Genomic DNA, 19,977 nt, shown 5'->3' on the forward strand with positions numbered 1-19,977 from the left:
ACTTTGATAGTCCTTGCCTTCCAGGAGTTCATTCATAGCCTACAATGTCAGACACTTAGACATTCAATAAATACTTGTTGATTGATTGATAATTACTTATTTGGAGGTTCTTTTGATTTAAATGAAGGAATTAAAAGGGATAACAGAAACTGATCAAATCTTTTCCTCATTTTTAAATTCAAGAAATCTTCATTCCAGTTGTAGTAAATGGACAATTTAATCTCGCTTCCTTTTTATTGCCAAACTCCTATAAAAAGTTTCTGGTTAATATTTGCTTACTTCTCAATCATAGGATCATAGGTTTAGAGCTGGAAGGGAATTCAGAGGTCATTAAGTCCAACTCCTTTCATTTTATAGGTGTAACTGAGATCCAGAGATGGGGAGTAACTTGCCCATGGTTATACGGTTAAAAGTGTTCAAGACATGATTCAGATCTAGGTCCTCCTAATTTCAAGTCCAGTGTTCCTACTATTACACCACCATGCATCTCTTCCTTTACAATCAGGTTTCTGATATAGGCTCCCTTCCCTTAGTCTTCTTTCATAGTTTCTTGTTGATGCCTTGAGTGTTAAATCCACTGACCTTTTCTTAGTCATTGTATTTCTTGACCATTTTTTCTGTTGCATGTCTTCCTTTCTGACTTTCTGCTGTTTTGTTTCATTGTTATACATGTCTCACAGCTATTCCTCAGTCTTTTTTGCTGGTCCACCATCCGTCTCCTACCCCTAATTATCTTTTCTAGATTTACACTCTAACAGTGATTTTAGTAGCTTACTTTGTATCACCCAAATTGATGGATACAACCCTAATTTCTTTGCTGTATCACCAAGCTGCTTATTGAACTTCTCTAGCATATCCTTTCAGCATCTTAAACTTAGAATTTCCTAAGTTGAGTTCATCATCCTCATCCTCCTTTTTCCCCTCCTTTAAGCAACTTGCCCTTTCTCCCAACTTCTGATTTCTATTGAGGGGTAGCATTACCATTCCAGTCATGCAAGTTTGCAACTCACATGAGTGTCACTCCATTTCAAGGCTTCATTACCAGTTACCTGGAGTTTTGTAATAGTTCCTTAATTGGCTCCACTACTTACAGCCTCTCGCTTTTCAAATCCATCCTTCTCTTAGATGCTAAAGTAATTTTTATAAGGTACAAGTTTGATCATGTCACTCCCTTGTTCAGTACCATTAGTTTTTTTTATTAACTGTAGGAAAAAATGCAAACTCCTCAACCTGATTTATAAAGCGTCCTACAGTCTTGCTCCTCCCTGCATTTCCAACCTTATCTCACATTACACTGTTATTTTCAAATTCTACCACTGACTTTTCCCTTAATTCAACTCCATATTCATTTGCTATGCATTTGAATAAATTGTACCTGATATTTAGAATATGTTTCTTACTTATCTATAGATCTCAGGTTCTGTATCTTCCCTTCTGTGAAACCTTCCCTCATCTATCTAGTTATTAAATGTTCTTTCCCTTCTCAGATTACATTGCATTTTATTTGTGTGTGTTGTATCTCTAGTAGAATGTTAGCTGCCTGAGAACAAGGATTATTTATTTTTATCTTCCTATTCAGGCAACTGTCACACTGCTTTGCACATAGGTGATTGTCAAATGACCATTAAATTGAAATTAATAATTTGCCTGAGAGTTGCATGGTAACTTGGTGATGTATAACCTTCTAACTCAGCTATATGTTGGTTTGGCATTTAGACTTTTTCTGTATTTGTCAATGTGCCTTTTTTCCCCTCTATGTGTATGTATATATCTTGTTCTCAAGACTTCAAACTTCTCAAGATTAAGTGCTATCTTGTTTGCTTAATTTGCAGTTTCATTTATAGATAAATGAATGTTTGAGAAAGACTGGTTAGAGGACTAGAAGAATAATTAAGTGAAATAAGGGAGCTTTTTACCCAACCAGGAGCCTTTTTAAAAAAGGAATTGAAAAAAAAAATAAAGAAATTGACCCCAGACTTCAGCCTAATTCAGTGCCTGAGTTCAAAATAACTTTCCTTATAATACAGTTTGACTCTTGTGAGAATTCAGCAGAGGGCACTATTGCTATCAAGATTTTTAAAAACAGTGTCCTTCTACAGTTTTTGAGTAATTCTCATGTGGTTCTGTATATATTTAGTATTTAGTAACCTCCTGGCTGTGTCATTTTATTTGATGAGTTCAGCATTCTGCATAATGTCTCTCTCCCCTCCCCCCAGTGCTTTGTCATAGCATTTTATCCTTAGAATTTATGCTATTGTTCTCTGTTTTTCTATTGGCTAAAATAGGGTCTTGTCCAAATAATTGATTTTTGATAGTGGCCCTTTGAGCTCTATGTTTTTTTGTTCTCCTAGGGAACAAATGTGTCTGCAAAGAACCATAAACAACAATAAACCATGTTTCTATAGTTTTTAAAAAAGTTTTGCCACACATTTTCTCCACAATTTAGTGAAGTAAAGATTTTTAGCCTGTTGATGTTGTTTTCAGTCATGTCCAGTTCTTCATGAACCAACTCAATTGGTATTTTCTTGGCAAAAATACAGGAGTGGTTTGCTACAAAGTGTCCGAGGCCAGATTTTGAGAAAGGAAGAATGATATAGCGATGAGAGATGGGAAGAATGAGATTTTTTTATTTTTTGACTTTCAGGGAGTACATTTTAAAAAGTTTTTCAACTTTTAAGAAAGCAGCTGTGTGGCTCAGAAAAATTATCATTCAGATACATAGAGTCTGACAACTACTAGCTGTGTGACCTTGCAAAGTCACTCATTTCCCAGGATTGTTTTGAGGACAAAATGAGATAATATTCATAAAGTTCTTTTCAAACCATAAAGTGCTATTTAAGTGCTAGTTATTATCTTTATTATTATTATTACTATAGGCTAGAGACAGCATGGTACAATGAAAAGGATAATATGTTTGGAGCAAAAGGATCTAGGTTCAGATCTTACCTTGGTTGCCACTTTTGTCACTTTGGGCAAGTCACTTAATCTCTCTAGGCCTTAGGTTTCTGATTGGTAAAATGAGAGGGATGAATTTGGTGGGCTCATATGTCCTTTCCAATTCTAAATCTGTGCCCCTATGATCCTTCTTTTCCTCTGATTGTGATGTGCTAGAGCTAGACTATCAGGAACACATCACATTGTCTAAAATGGCTAGACTCAGATGGTGGTGCAGAAGAGAAGAGCATGCTTTTTTTTTTTTTAAATCAATAGAATCAGGATTGTTTATTTTTCAGTTCCTTTGTTTTTTAGTATTTTGTCTTTGAATAAAGATACTGAGGATGAACTTGAAGAGAACATAGTCCCTTTTTCTTTTTTGAGGGAGTAGGAGACAGAGGAAATTTTTCAAGGGAAAAATTGATAGTCTTAACTTACAAGTCCTTGTTTCCTATCCTCTTCAAATGAGCTCAAACTTAACTAGTAGATAATGTAAATATTTACTCTTTTTTGTGTTTGTGTGTGTTTGTGTGTTAATATTTTATTATTCAGTTGTTATGTTACTTTGTTAGCAATACTAGGGTTGCATGGCCCTTGGGTAACAGAGAACATGTCTTTCTGAATTATTCGGCATAGGATTTGTGTATGGTACTTGCTTAGTAAAGGCCATTCGATGATAAGTTTTTTATTCCATTAACAATTGATATATTTTTAGGAAGAGTTGGTTTGCGTTTAGTTAGGGAATTTTATCTAATAAGCTTCATTCTTTTCCACCTACCTTCTGTTTTCCTGTATTGTTTATTATTACTTTTTCTTTTAACTTTAGTAGCCATTTTTAGCAATTTTTTATTTCATATATTTTATGGAAAATGAAACACCCCCCACCCACTTTGAAGTCTTTAATGAGACTAAATTAATTGTAGATATTTGGTAGTTAATTGCTTATGGCTCCTTTTAATGAAAAAATGAAAATGAGAGGATAATATTTTGTATAAAATGGACTTAAATATTAGTTGTGAATCCATTGGTTGTTATTCTTCATACTTGAAGAGGACCAAAATGACATCACAGTGCTGGGGGGGTCAAGGTACAGTATATCCAACTGTGGCTGATCAGACCAATATAAGTTTGGAAGGCTCTGCTGCAGGCCAGACGCAAATAGTCCACGTGAACATTTGGAGTAGAGATGTCTCTAAATTTACACATCTAGTTATGGCTGATGTAAATTTAAAAGAAAGTTATAAGCCCTAATTGGTAATAGCTATTTCATTATTGCTATAAATTTTTTAGATTAGGAGAGACTATATTAGATAATGATATCTTTGAGATTAGAGTAGTCTTAGTCTGATTCAACATAACTACTTCTGGATGTTGGATTGGAATTCTATTTTTGACACAGCATCAACGTCATATTATTCTGTTATGACTATTGATTTTATCAGAAGTTGTCCTTGACCACATGGATATTTTAACTACCTCCTTTTGCATTTGAGAACAGCAGATGTGATATATTCTCATGGTTGCCTGTAAATCTTGCATTTTTATTGGATAACTACTGAAAAAAAGGTCAATGGATTTGGAATCAGAGGTCCTGGGTGTTCAGATCCTGGTTCTCTTACTTAATTAACTGTGTGATCTTGAGCACGTTGCTTAACTCTTTCACTTCAGTTTTTATAATAAATGAGTTGTACTAGATGATATCTAAGGTTCTTTCTAGCTCCAGATCCTGTGACTTTAGGGAAGATTTCTAGTGCTTAGAAATGCTGTCTTATATTTGTATATATTTTATATGGGAGTTAGTAAATATGGAATATTCTTTATATCTTGTATTTTAAATTTTTATGGATAACTTTAAAAAAAACCACACTTCTTTCTGGGAGGGGACATGTAGATAATTACACTTATTTCTGAATATTTTCCTTTCTTCTCCCCTACCTAGCAAGCCATCCTTTATAACAAAGAATAAAGAAAAGAGGGGGAAAAAAGTTCACTAAAACTAAGCATAGTGTGTATAAAAAATGTGTGTATAAAATGATGAAAATGGAAATAGAAAAAACAAAAATAGTGAAACCAAATGTTGTATAACTATAGTAAAGCTCAGCCCAAAGAGCTGAAGACCTCTTCTTCCAATTCCTTTCTTTGAAGATGCGATGGGTGTGGCCCATTACATACACTATGTGTGCAGGTGCGTATCAGTTAGGTAGTACAGTAGGTAGAATGCCAGAAGAGTCTTCTTTAGTTGAAATCTGACACCTTAGACACCTACTAGCCGGGCGAGTCACTTAACTTTGTTTTCCAAAATGAGTTGGAAAAGGTAAACCACTCCGGTATCTTTACCAAGAAAACGCCAAATGGGCTCATGAAGAGTCAGACACAACTGAAAATGAGAAAACAACAAACATACTGTGTGTGTGTATACACATACACACAGAATTTTTTTCCCTTCATTCTGCTTACTTCATTTGGCATTAGTTCCTATGAATCATTCCATGATCCTGAATACTTCATTTCTTTACAGTATAATCACAACAATTCTTTGGACAACCTGCCAGCTTTCACTTGTAGGTTGAGTCCTTCTCTATAGAGTGACTACCCCAGGTTCATGATACTCGGTGGCTTCAAACCCCTAATGCTGCTGTAGTTCCTTTGAACCCAGCAAACTGCATCTTTGTATCAGATTTCTCAGATAAGGGTTTGGTATCCCAGATGTATACGAATGCACACATGTGTACATGTGTGTACATGTACATACATGCAATACACACATACACATGTGTTAGTACATAGTCAATAAACATTAAGTACTTACTATGTGTCAGGCATGATACTAAGCATTGGGGAAACAAAGGCAAAAGACAATGCCTACAAGGAGCTCAGTCTAATAGGGAAGACAACATGCAAACAACCGTGTTACATACAAGGTATATACAGAATTAATTGGAGACAATCAACAGAGGGAAGACAGTAGAATTTAAGGGGAACAGAAAAGGCTTTCTGTAGAAGATAGGAGTTTAGCTGGGATTTGAAAGGAAATCAGGGAAGCCAGAGGAGATGAAAGTGATGGTTATAGGAATGAGAGACAGCCAATGAAAACGTCCAGAGTATGTAGGTGGATTTACCTTGTTTCAGGAACAGTAAGAGGACCAAGCAGACACCTAGGAGGTCAATAGAGTGCCAGTTTGGAATCAGGAAGACTGCTTTTTCTAAGTTCAAATTTGACCTTAGACACTGGCTGTATGACCCTGGGCAAATCACTTAACCCTGTTTGCCTCAGTTTCCTCATCTGTAAAATGAGCTGGAGAAGGAGATTGCAAACCTTTTCAGTATCTGCCAAGAAAACTCCAAATGGGGTTTTGAAGAGTTGGATACAATAGGGAAAATAGGTAAATAGTAACCATATTCAAAGTGTTACTGACACTTCCAGTGATTATGCTCATGCTAGTTTAACTTTCTGGAACCTAGAATCACGACTGTCCATGGGAGTAAACTTTTTGTGGAAGAAATAGAGATTAAAGGTGAATGTTTTTTACTCTTTAAAAACAACAACTGTATTATGGAAAACTTGGTTTGGTCACAAAACAATTGTTCTTTGTGGGTAAGGACTATTTTCATTTTTGTCTTTGTATTGTTAGCCTCTGGGAGAGTACTTGGCACATAGTACACAATTGATAGGCTTGTTGAATTTATTTTACTTTCTAGTATTTTAAGCATACATTTTTATTCAGGCATAATTACATATTTACTTTTAAATACTTTTGAATTATTAGTGAGAAAATTTTTTCATTTAACTTGTTAATGCCCTTTCATATTTTCCTTTGAAAGCTGCCTATTTATATTCCTAAAGGGGCCAAGGTCTCCCATTGCATCCTGGGCCATCTCCAGTCATCCTGATGAATGTCTGGTCACTGGATCCAGATGGCTCAAGAGGGAAAAGTGAGGCTGGTGACTTTGCACAGCCCTCCCTCACTCAGAACAAAGTCAAGTGCAAGTCATGTCATCATTTCTCTGATGGCATGGTCTTCTTCTGCAACGAAGGATGAACACAAGAGGACCAGTGTCACTGGATCACAGAATATGTATATGTGGGGAGTATAAGGTTTAAGAAGACAGGAAATAGAGGTGGAGTAAAACAGGTTATGAAGGGCTTTGAACACCAAACAAAAGATTTAATATTTGATTCTGGAGGTCATAGGGAGTCATAGGAGTTTTTTGAGTGATTAGACCTCCCCTTTAGGAAGATCACTTTTGTAGCTGAATGTAGGATGATGGGCTGGAGAGGGGAGAGATTCATGTCAGGGATACTAATTAGTACACTGTTGCTCTAGAATGTTCCTAAAATGATGAGGACCTGTACTAGGGTAGTAATGATGACAGAAGAGAGAAGGTGGTGGTGTGTGAGAGAAGTTAAGAAGGTAAAATCAACAGATATACCAGAGTCCGTTCTCTAATAGATAAGTTGTCAAAAGATAGAAACATTTCTTAGAAGAATTTCAGATTGTTAACAACCTGAAAGAAGGTGCCAAATCACTAAGAAAAAATGCAAATAAAACAACTCAGGTTTCACCTGATACCCAGTAAATTGGCAAAGATGACAAAAGATGGGGAAAAGGCAGTGGTGGAGGAGTTGTAGGAAGATAAGCATTACTAATGCATTATTAAATCTGTGAATTAGTACAGTCAGTTTGGAATTAGGCAAATAAAGTGACTGAAATGTCTGTAAGTTTTGACTTGGAGATTCCACTATTAGGCATATACCCCTATTCAGTTATTGGTTTTTTTGAAAAAAGCTGTACCAAAATATTTATAGTGAATGCTTCCTGTAGTACCAAAGAACTAGAAAGGAAGTAGATACCCATCCATTGGGAAATGACTAAGTAATCTGTGGTATATGAATGCAACAATATTATTGGGCTATAAGAAATGATGAATATGACATACAGAGAGAAGCATGGAAAAACTTACCACTGACAAAAGCAAACAGAGCCAAGAGAACAATATAAACAATCATAATGTAAATGAAAAAAGCAACCATCACAAAATAATTATAGGTAGTGAATTTGCAAAATTATCAAAAACAAACATGACCACGGGTTAAGACATACTTTTCAAAGTTGAAAGGTATGTGGGTATAGAACATTGTGAATATTTAAAAAAATTTTTTGGATTCATCAGTTGATTTTGCTGCTTATTTTTTCTCATTCTTTTTTTTCTTTTTAAAATATTCTTTGTTATATGGGATGATGTTTCAATACAAAGGGGAAATTTTGATGATGTTAAAAATAAAACAAATTATTTTTTAAAAAAGTATTTACTGAAATGGTAGCATAAGAACAGTAGTCATCCAATTTCCCTCCCATAAACCTAGGATGTTTGGCTTGTCTTGGCTTTGAGGCTTTTTGTCCCCTGAGCCAACTTAGCTCCACAGCCTCTTGCCCTCTACTGTATACTGCCATGTGTTTTCACTTGCAAGATGCCATTGATAATTAGGGAGCATAGTTCATTTTTTCTCTTACATATTTTGGAGAGAGTAGTAGTTCACTATTTCAGTTGATTCAGAGTTGGCTGGAATGCTTTTTAGAGGCTACCAGGTGCATGACTGATCCTGAACTAATTGCTTTCATCCAAGGGCCAAAACCCTCTGTAATGCTATTGGATCAAGGAGATTTTTCTTGAAGGATTTAAAAGAGTACTTGGCACATAACAGGCGCTTACCAAATGTTGATTGACTGATTGATTTAACACAAATTGGTTTATCCTTCTCTTATTGATGGACTTGATTTCTAATTTTTTATTATAAAAAGTGCTGCTATAAATATTTTGGTGTATATAGTACTTCCTTTGTTTATCTTGGGGTATGTGTTTAGATATAGGCTTTAAAATCTCTAGGTAAAAAGATATGGACACAAGTAGAGATATTCTTAATATTCACCATAAGCTTAGTAATGAATGCTTAGTCCATAGTGCCTCTTGGAATTTCAGATAATTGAAATTATAGGTATAAGCTAGTCTAGTCATTATATAATCTTTATCAGAACTTAAAATTGTTGTTGGCAAGTCATTTTTAGTATTTTGAAATTTGGGAAGTTGACTTTGACCAGAAATTCTTAGAAGAACCCTTTTCCTTAACTGTTGTGTTCCTTGGCAGACGAAACAGTTCTTTTCTGACAGAAATTCTGATCATTTGTTCGTAAATATGAAGACTGACACCTCTAGATGAAGAGTGCAAAAATGGGATTAGTGGTATTTAAGAGTTTTTTTGACTGCAACCTTACCTCTTAAATTGGGTAAAGGTATTTGGATAGCAAAACACTTTCAACTATCTTTGCAGTTGAAGGGGCAATATTTGTTAAAAAATAATCACAACATAGCGTATTCTGATGTTTTATAGTATTATAGCTTTGTAGAATTTTGTTACACATGAATAAATAAAATATGTTCCTAAAGGCATTCAACAAACCATTTTATCTGCCTACTGTGTATAGATATCAGTTTCCTGGCTTCTTCATTTTATGTATTATTAATGACTTTGAACCCTCAACCAGGTATATGAGAATTATAGTTCATAGGCAAAAACATAGAATTGTTGCACATTAAATCAGGTGCAAATGTTTCTTCTCTAGTTCAGTATCTTCAACGTTACTTTTCAAATATGAGAGAAAGAAATTTATTAGTTAATCTTTTAGCCTTCCTGATATGAACATGCAATCAACCTTTGCATATTAAGAGATTAGAAAGACTCCATCTCCACCCCCCCCCCCCAACATTTCCTGTTGTTCCTGAGCCTCTTGGACTATTTGATAAGGGATTTTAAAATTAAATAGAAGAAAAATCACACAAGTATATGTAAGCTAGGTGACCATATTATGTCTGCCTGGCTCTATTCAATTCCACTTAATAATCACCTGTGATATATAGAGTATTTTATCAAGTATCAAGGGAGATTTCAAAGTTTCAATAAGATACAGTTCTTACTATCATGGAGCTTATTATCTTCAAGACAGAGACCTATCAATAACCATAAAGCAGGATATCCCAAAGGTCTTAGCTTTTAAGCTGCTGAAACTAAGAAGTTCACTAAGATGTTTGCGATACCCTTTATATACTTTTTAGCTAGGGAGGTAAGTTTCTATTTTTTTTTTTTTATGTAGCTCTGAGTTGTATAAACTTAAGGGAGTTTCGTGGTGAAAGTAAGAATTCTTTTTAGATGGTTACATTTAAGAAAGACAGTCTATTTTCATTTGCCCCCTGAAGATAAAATATTACACAGGCTATTCCTCATGTTTGTTTTGCTTTTGCTTTAGAGTTTCTGATTATGTCTTATGCTTACTTAGTACAGCTTACAGTTTCCAACTTTTGAGTTTAAATCTAGACAACTTTTAAATTTAATTTAATTTAAAATTTTTTTTGGTTGTTACAGTACATTTTATCTACCAAAAAATCTTTATCTTCATCCTGTGAATTTGTGCCTTCAGGATATCAGTTAATTACTATCAGTTATGGTTTTTATTGTATCATGTTATTTAAAACAAAGTTTAGGATAGGAGAAATACAAGTGTTATTCTTGAGATAAAGCAAAAATGATTCCCTAGTTTTTAATTTTCAATCAGAAATAAAATCTTAGACTCATCACTTATGAATTGGAAGAGACCTTGGAAATACTCTAGCCTACAGGTGTCAGAGTTGTACCCTATAATCCGCATTGCTGTCTTTAACTCATGAATACAGCCTGAACCAAATTAAAATGTAATTGGGAAATATTCAACAAAATAAATAAAAATAAGAGAGCATAATGTTAATATGTGGTTTCCTAAGTGAATATGTAGCCCACAGGGCTCCTTGTGTAATTTAATGACCCCTGTTTCTATTTGAGTTTAATACCACAAATCTAGCCTACCCTTCCTCTTTTGCAGGTATGTAAACCAAGGCCCAAGTGAAGTGACTTTCTCAGAGGTAGAACCATATCAACAGATTTATCACTATGTTTGTTTATCTTTAGTAGTTATCTAGCATAGTTTTCAAATGAATACTGGCGGTTAGACTGCACTACCCTTTTAGTGAAAATATACTGGTTTACAATTTCTCTGTCTTCATCCTCCTCTCTGACCGTAGAATTCATATACTCCTTCTTACAAAGGCTTTTATCATCAGCATCCCACCTTAGAAAATCAGTTGAGAAAATTCCAGGTAGTTTTTTTGTACTCTTATAGTAAAGTTAACTCAGGCATAGAGGGAGACTATCATGTTTACAAGCTGGTTTTTTAGATAACTAGCAAGAAATCTGAGCTTAGCTAGGATTGCCATTCTTTGTGATACTATGACATTTCTTTAATTGGAAATCTAGCATTTATTTATTGTTGCTGAGTAGTGTCTAACTCTTCGTGACCCTTTTGGAGTCATTCTTGGCAAAGAGACGAGAGATGTTTGCCATTTCCTTCTCCAGCTCATTTTTACAGATAAGGAAACTGAGGCAAACAGGTGACTTGCCCCAGGGTCACACAGCTTAGTAAATGTCTGAAGCCAGATATGAACTCTCTTAAGATGAATCTTCTTGATTCCAGGTCTGACAGTATCTATTGTGCCCATCTAGCTGCCCTTGTATTTATATAGCACTTAGTATTTATTTAGTAGGCTCTAAACATAAATCAACATAGACATTTTCCTGTTATGGAATAATTCATTTTTAATAGGCTCTATCTGTTAAAATCATACGGTACATTCTATTCCATTAGTAACAGGTTTAGGAAAACAGCTTGGGTTTCCTCCTTTGTTATCTTTCATTCCAGTTATGAAAAAAGACAGGTCATAAATGTATATGTTAGGTTTCCATAAAATGTTGCAGTTTCAAGTAAGATAACAAGCACTACCGACCAATCAGCTCTCAGGGGAAGAAGCTAGCCTAACCAAAAAGTATCTGATAATGGGCCCCAGCACAAACCTAGCCCAAAAGGGCTGGAGTCAATTACCAGGAGAAAGCTTTTCTTCATTGTGCATGCTTAATAAAACCTCATGCTTATACGCAGATACATCCCACATAAAATTATCCCTCCATTTTCTGATCATGGAAAGTACGATGAGGGAGGGGTACATGCCTCCACATGCTTAGGGGAAAGCATACAGTGGTCATGTCTGGAAAATTGTGACCCGAAAAAGAACAGACCAATCCATCCTCTGATGGGAGGATTTTGTTCTGAATTAACGGTATAAAGCTTTTCTCTCTTCTGTATTGAGTGCTCCCTCTTCCTGAAGAAGGGCAGAGCCCACTTCTAGCTAGAAACATCTGATTCCTCTGGACTTTTCTTTGATAAATTTTCCTTGATACCTGAGTTTCAGTGTCAAGCAGTTTTCTAATACAATGTATAGACACAGTCCCCGTATTGAAAAAAATGTGTCATACTTACCAAGATTTAATTTGCCTCCTTTCATTTCTGCTTAAAATTATTTTTCCTTTTTAAATTCGAACAAACCTTATTTGATTTAAAAAAAATTTAAAGTTATCACATATTGTGTTTTTGTATTGATAGCCCATTGCTGTTTTTAGGGGTTTTTTTTTTTTAGGGTAATCTATCTCTCTCGCGCTCGCTTTCTCTCGCTCTCTCGCTCTTTCTCTCTCTCTCTCTCTCTCTCTCTCTCTCTCTCTCTCTTTTTCTTTAGAAAAGTTTGTGATCCCTGAATCTATAGTTTTTCAGAACCTGCCCCTTTTTAAAAAAAATTTACAAAAAGCTAATTACAGCAAAAACAAAGAACTAAGAGCAGATTCATGTGCAAAGATCTCTTGTCATCTAAATTGTGCTTTCAATCTCTCCTGTATAGGAGACCTAAGCATTTTCTCTCAGAACTGCTCAGTGTATCTCTTATTTAGGAAATGGGATTGTTCAGATCGTGGCTGTGGATGTCATTGTTGATGTAAGAGGATGTTGCTGCATGTGAGTCATGTCTAATTCTTGCTTCTTGTCTTTTTTGTATTAAGGAAAATAGGAGGCTTTGATTTAGTGAATGTTGGAAGCAGTTTTGCATCCAATAGTAGGAATAAACCTATAGTTATCTAGTCAGTCTCCCTTTCTGTTTCTGCATAACCATTTAGTTAGATTTCCATTATAATATAGGTCTCATAGCTTGTCTTTGAATTTTGATAGGAGCAAAGATCTCAGAAGAGGAGAGAGGAAGTGATCTCATTTTTCAGAACTTTGATACAAAATGGATTAATTATGCTGTCAAACATTTTTTACCATTGGACTTGTCAGAGCTGGTGTGCATCTAAGATGGTGTCATTCACTTTGTCTACACTTCATCCTTCTCCTTTTATTCTTTTCTCTGTAGAGAAACAGATGTTCCCTCTATTTTTATTTAGCTTGAAACTGCCTCATGAACTAATTGTTAAGTATTATGTTAATACACACAATTTTTCCCCCTAATTTTTTTTAAAGTTTGCTTTATCTTTGTCAGGATCCTTTGAACCATTTTTAGCTGGTCATGGATGCATCGAAGAGCATTATGGAAACCTACTTATTTCAGGCCCTATACTATAAGCTATACTTTGCAAAGTTTTCCAAAAACCAGGATTTTGCATCTTTGCATCTTAAGGCAAGCTTTATAGGACAAGTCTTAGTCTTACTGGAGGCTTTCAGAACAGAAGTTCCTTCGTTATACTTTTAAGATATTTATGGTACTTCCTATTTTATTTCTCTCTAAAGTTATTCCACCACAACTTTAATTTGTGGGGTATAGTTATAAAATTATGTTTGTTCATTCCCTCATTAATGTTGCTTTCATATTTGCCACTTTGAATTATACCAGATTCTTTTTCATAGCTCAGATATTTCTACTTGTACAAAATGTCTTAGGCTTCGTATTACTTTTTCTTTCTGACTCACATTAAATAAACAGTAGACCATTACTTGTTGTATTTCCAAAGATGATTAGGGAAAAAAGAGGAGAACTTGTATGCTTTAAAATGTTTGTAGAAGCTCTCTTTGTGGTGGCAAAGAACTGGAAATTGCAGGGATGCCCATCAATTGGGGAATGGCTGAACAAGTTGTGGTATATGATTGTTATGGAACACTACTGTGCTATAAGAAATGATGAGCTCAGTGATCTTAGAAAAACATAGAAAGACTTACATGAAATAATGAAGAGTGAAATGAACAGAATCAAAAGAACGTTGTACAGGAATATTATTTCAAGAACAACTTTGAGTAAGTTATTTTGATGTTGTGACACTATGTTATAGAAATGATGAGGTGATGGGACCTGGACCCAAAAAAGCTGTAAGACCTTGTCTGTGAAGGTAACCCAGGCATGGCTGCCTTGTGAGACAATTTTCTCTTGTTGCAGGCCTGACTTAGTACAGACTCAAAACAAACAGAGGAGTGCCTGGCTCAAGGATCTTTGTCTCTGACTGGCCCAAGGACTCTTCCTCAGTGTTTGGTATACTCACTACACTTTTCCATCCATAGCTCCCAAAGACACCTAGAACCTTAGCATTAACTAACCTAACTAGCATTCCTGGCATTCCTTTCCCATGCCACTTCTCTATAAAAGTTCTAGATTCACCCCCATTAGGGTGCAAGCTCCCCAAAGGGACTTTGCCAGCTTCTATTGGCATTATGATAAATTGTATTTTGACTGAAAGACAGCTAGCATGTATGAATTCATTCCAGGCAACTGTGCCCTGGTATTCTCAGGGTCTTACCACCCCACACCAGCACCCCCAAACCTTTTCATAATGCTTGTTTTATTCCATAAATATATATTAATGTAATAAAAAGGGAAATAAGCAAAAAAGAGATGAGTAGTACAGCAGCCATACTTGTTCATTTGCTTATATGCCCCATTATTAGCCAGTGTGCTCTTAATACTTCAGCATGAAGAGTTTGCCATTGGCGTCCTAAACCTTAGCCTTCCCGACATGATTTTTGCAGGACCATGCCACCACACTCTTATATTCTTCCACTGTTACTTGGTCTTGCTTCCATCTTATGTATGTTTATTTTTAAAATCTTTTTGGTTGGTCATTCCCAATGCATGTTATTCTTTTCAGGCAAATTTCAGTTTCTCAATTTTTCTCTTCACTGGAATTGTTTCCATGCTTGAACCTCTCTCAACCCCTTCTGGGCTGACCTTCTGAAGCATATTACTTCATAGTATCTATCCTACATAGGTTTCTTCTGAATTTGAAATCTGCTTTCTCCACATTTAGAATGTGTGTCAGATTCTTTTCAGATTTCCTTTCCTCTGTCACAAACACTAGGAAATTTCAATTTCTTCCAGAGTTCCCCTCATTTCCACCCCAACAATCAGCTCGTCCCTAATGCTGAGTATCAGTTCCAGAGTAGAATTTCTCCTTGTTGGCTCTTCCACCTTTTGAAAGATGAAATTATTATTAAGGAAAGCTAAGAAGTTATTAGTTGCTGCAAAGAAAGAGAATTCCAGTAGATGTATGAATAACTGAAATCCCCAGTCAGTACTGTATCTTGTCCCTTTGCTAGGCTTGTCTCTTTCTCAGACTTCTTAGTTATGGACTCCTTTTGTCCTGGTGGTCTTTAGAATACTACAAAGACAAAATCACTTCTACTTTTCCTTCCTCTGACTTTGACCTATTCTTCCTCAAACTTTCCCCATCTTATTCTTTGATTTCCTCACATGAATATACCTTCTTTATACAGTGCTCCCCATCCCCCAGTCTTTAACCAGCTCTATTTCTTTTGAATAAGGTATGCCCAGTCATGAGTTTTTCCATCAAATCTCGATAATACTCTTGAAGTAAATTTTCCATCTTTTATTACAACCTCTAGTTTTTCTTGATAAAGGAGAAGCATAGGTTAGTAAAAAATAGGAAAGATGTCATCCAAGTAATGATTTTATAATGAAATAAAAAGTTTGTACAAAGCCTGCTTCAATTACTATAAAAGCGTGAAGGATTGTACAGACACATGTCATGATAATCATTGCTAAATTTAGAACCAGTTCAGAACAGGTTTATAGTATGTGTGGGAGGAGGCATCTAGGTGGTTCAGTGGATAGAGTGCTGGATCTGCAGACAGGAAGACCTGAGTTCAAATCCAGTGTCACTATCTGTGTGACTCTGAGCAAGTCACTTAACCACTGTTTGGCTTAATCCACTGGAAAAATAAATGGCAAACCTCCAGTAACTTTGTCAAGATAATCCCATGAACATTATTGGTGTGTTATGATCCATGGAGTCACAAAGAGTCAGACGTAATAGAACAACAACAGCAAATGTGTGGGAGACCATTTTTTGGCCCTTGTAGAATGAGAAGGAATAAATACCTCTTAATATTTCATGTCATTTGTTGCACAGTGTCACACACTATTTTACCAGGAAAACTTCCTATGGTTTTTTTGTTGTTGTTGTTGAGCACATGCTTATTGACTATTATGTGAAAACATCGGGCCAGTTTGGTGGGGAATACATAGAATTTTGAATCTCAAAGAGACCATAGAGATCAACTAATTTAATGCCCTTAAGTCATGGATGAGAAAATATGGCTCAGAGAAGTTGTCATTTTGTCTCAGAGCACAGATCCTACATCTCTGACTTGTCTCCTTGCTTCACAGTCCAGTGTTCTTTTTGATGAGACAGCTTTTAAAGTGATTTCCCTGCTTCTAAAATTTTTGACTATTGATTCAGGAAGTCTTTAGAATAAAATAAATTATTTCCCTTTGCTACTTTTGATTCTAGGAGTAGGGAGTGGTTTTACTTTTTCCTTTATTACCATATTATGCTCCAGACAAGAGAATTGCGCTTTCATTTGCTAGTAGGACTGTTTGGTAATTCATTAATTGAATATGGTAATTATTAAATGCCTGTTATATATAGAGTAATGTGTGAGGAATGGGGGGGGATACAAAGACAAAAATAAAAGTCTGTTCCTTGAAGAGATTGCTTTCTATTGGAAGATAGAAAGGAGTGGAGTACAGCATGTACTTTTCTGCTTGGATAGTGTTAAGGAACATTTCAGACTCTATCCCATTCATACCTCATTTTTTTATGACTCTTTTCCATGTGTTCCTGTATATCCTCCACAGCACATGAACCCAGTGTATTCAAGGACCTCCTCTCAGTCTTTTTGACATCTGCATAGGTATCAGTGAAGCACACAAAGTTTCCATCTGTTATTCTTGCTCATCTTCTTTAACTGGCCTCAGTGATATTCTCTTTGTGAAGCTTTTGGTGCACAATTCTTTCTTAATAATATGTTATAACCTATTCATACGTACCATGCATCTTTCCATTGACTTTTGGATGATCTATAACTTTAGTTCTTTGAAGGACTTTTTGGTAACCGTATAGCACCATTAGAAAAATATCACTGTTAACAAAGATGGGCTTTTGTCTTAGGGGGGAATTTGGTGATTATCAAAAGCATTGGACAGTTTTCTAAATACATTTAATTTTTTTCCTCTTCCAAGAGAAAGCTTTTGATTTTTTTTTAATCTTTGATTGTGGAGTACATCTGTGGGGTCTGTCCTATATATATTATATATGACATATTTTATATATATATACACACACATATATTTATATGTATAATGTGGTAATAGACTAGAAATATAACCTTTCTTCATTTACTCTGCTTTTAACTTTATGGATAGTTATGCTGTTCTTTTGAGTGATTATATACATCTCTTTTAGGAATATTTACGATATTCCAGGGCTTAATGTAATCAACACGTTGTCATCTGCAAATAGTAACTCATAGATACTATTGGTGTCAAACTCAAGCGAAAACTGATTCTTGTGGTCTGCAAATTGACTTAGAAAAGCACAAATTAACATTATCTGTGTTGTATTATATTTCTCCTTACTTGTTAAACATTTCTCAGTTATGTATTTATTTGGTTCAGCTAGCACTTTTGAGGCCCAGTGAGTTTGACACTTGTTTTCTAAAGGACCTTGTCATCTATAGGGGATCCCTTTCCATTTTGAATTCTTTGTTGGATATCCTGTGTGGCAATGGCAAATATTTTTTTGTAGCATATACCTGTATGTTTTATGTTTTGTTTGATATTTACAAATGAATTATCATTGAGGAAGATTATCTGTTACAGGGCAACTGGATGGTGCAGTGGTTACAGCACAGGGCTTGGAGTCAGGAAGACTCATCTTCCTGAATTTGAATGTGACATTTACTAGTTGTGTGACCCTGGGCAAATCACTTAACCCTGTTGGCTTCAGTTTTTCCATCTATAAAATGAGCTGGAGAAGGAAATGGTAAAACATTGTAGTATCTGCCTAAAAAAACCCCAAATGGGGTTACAAAGGGTTGGACATAACTGAAAAATGACTGAACAACAAATCTCTGTTGTATCTTTCCAAGAATTATATATGTTTTTAATATATACATAACAGACATCATGTTGGAAGAGCCCTTTAAAAGTGGCATTTTACTCTATCAAATCAAATGCTTTTTTATTGTGAATGAAGAGTAAACAGATGAATCTTATATCTTCTGCACCTTTTTTTAGGCAGTTGTATGACTGAGGGGATGTGGGGTGTTTCAGTTTAACAAGCATGCAATAAGCAAGTACTGTGTACCAAGCATTGGGCTAAATAATGCTGGGAATGAAAATACAAGCAAAATAAAAGACAGTCCCTGCCCTCAAGGAACATATAATCTTATTGGAGAAGACAGCACATGAAAGGAAGCCAGAAAGAGTGGGGGAGAAGGGAATGATATAAGGGGGACCACAAGGGGAAGGGGGAGGCAGGAGATACCTATGTGAGAAGCCTGGAGAGTCATAGTAGAGCTTCGGTAAATATCCAGTGTAAGGAATGTGGATGGTCAATGGTCCTGAGGGACATATTCTAACCAGAATGTTTCATGCCAATCAATAGCAAACTAAGCATCGGTATCCATATGTGACTAATCAAACAGCAGTATCTTATAAACAAGCTGCATTTAAACATTTTTGTAATTTTAAAGTTATACTTTTAATCATTATCCTGATTTTAAGTTCTTTGTCTTGAGGGTCTCAAAGGCAGCCCAGTTTATGATTGTGTTTTGAGGAGAGCTCAACCTTTATCATGTGTGACATCATCAGGTATGGCCTTGTAGGGTCCTTTGTCTACTTTATATAAAATCAAGATTGTGGGGGATAGACAGCAAACTAAAGAGTGGTTAACAGTGTCCAAAGCTTAAAGGATAAGGAGAGACTTTTTCATTTCGGATAGTCATTAACTTTGGATTGAGTGATTTCAGACCAGTCATAGGCTTATAAGCTGCCTTATAAGGGGTTGAGGAGTGAATACAAGGTGTGTAAATCAAGACAGAACCTGTAGACCATTCTTCTTTTTAGAAGTTTAGCTGTGAAACAGAAAGGATGTCAGTCACTTAAGGGAATAGTGGATAGTTCAACATTTTAACTGTATTACAACATAATTGATTTCCTTTGTAATCATCTGTTTTGCATTTTATGCATTTAAAAACATTATTCTGAGGAGTTCTTAGTTCACCAAATTGTCTGGGGGACTGTGAAACCAGAAGGGTTAAGAATTTCTGTTGTGACGGAACAAATGTGAGTCCAGAGAAGGCAGGGTGATGGATTGGGAGAATAGGAAAGGATGGAGGGACTCAAGTTTATAGTGAAGAGGGGGTATGAAATTGAGGGAGAAATAAAGACAGTAACCTATGCTCAGAGAGGTAAATATGTATTGCCAAATTAGGGTAATTGTGCGTCTTGAAAAAAATTGAGTCCAAGTCAGTAAGCAGAGGAAAAAAGAGAAATAAAAATCAGACTATTATATTAGAACAAGCATTGGACTGAAAATGAAAAGATTTGGGTTCAACAGTACTGGTGCTGCCACTTACTAGCTATATGATCATGTGCAAGTCACCTACCTTTCCTGGACTTAAATTTCCTTATCATAAAATGAGAAAGCTGGCCTCCAAAGTCCCTCCCAACTCTTAATATTCTGTGGGAAGTTGGTTGGTTGTTGTTCTTTATTCTCCATGAGGACTACAATGGCATCACTATGCTAGAGTCAAATTTCAGTGTGTCTGATTGTGGCTGATCAGATCAATA

The 19,977-nt window shown here is 35.6% G+C and overlaps 1 protein-coding gene across 8 annotated transcripts in view; it reads left to right on the forward strand.

Moving 5' to 3' along the window:
• The window catches only part of FBXO15 (F-box protein 15), an 85,272-nt gene that overhangs the window by 52,865 nt on the left and 12,430 nt on the right, over nucleotides 1-19,977 (forward strand). The window contains exon 10 of one of the 8 annotated variants that reach the window (XR_011965993.1): nucleotides 14,266-14,358. The exons of the other annotated variants lie outside the window; for them this stretch is intronic. The gene's annotated coding sequence lies outside the window, so the exon portion shown is untranslated. The remainder of the gene's footprint in view (nucleotides 1-14,265; nucleotides 14,359-19,977) is intronic. 8 annotated transcript variants of the gene reach the window in all.

Source organism: Notamacropus eugenii, chromosome 4 (genome assembly GCF_028372415.1).
Source record: "Notamacropus eugenii isolate mMacEug1 chromosome 4, mMacEug1.pri_v2, whole genome shotgun sequence".
Classification (NCBI taxonomy): Eukaryota; Metazoa; Chordata; class Mammalia; order Diprotodontia; family Macropodidae; genus Notamacropus; species Notamacropus eugenii.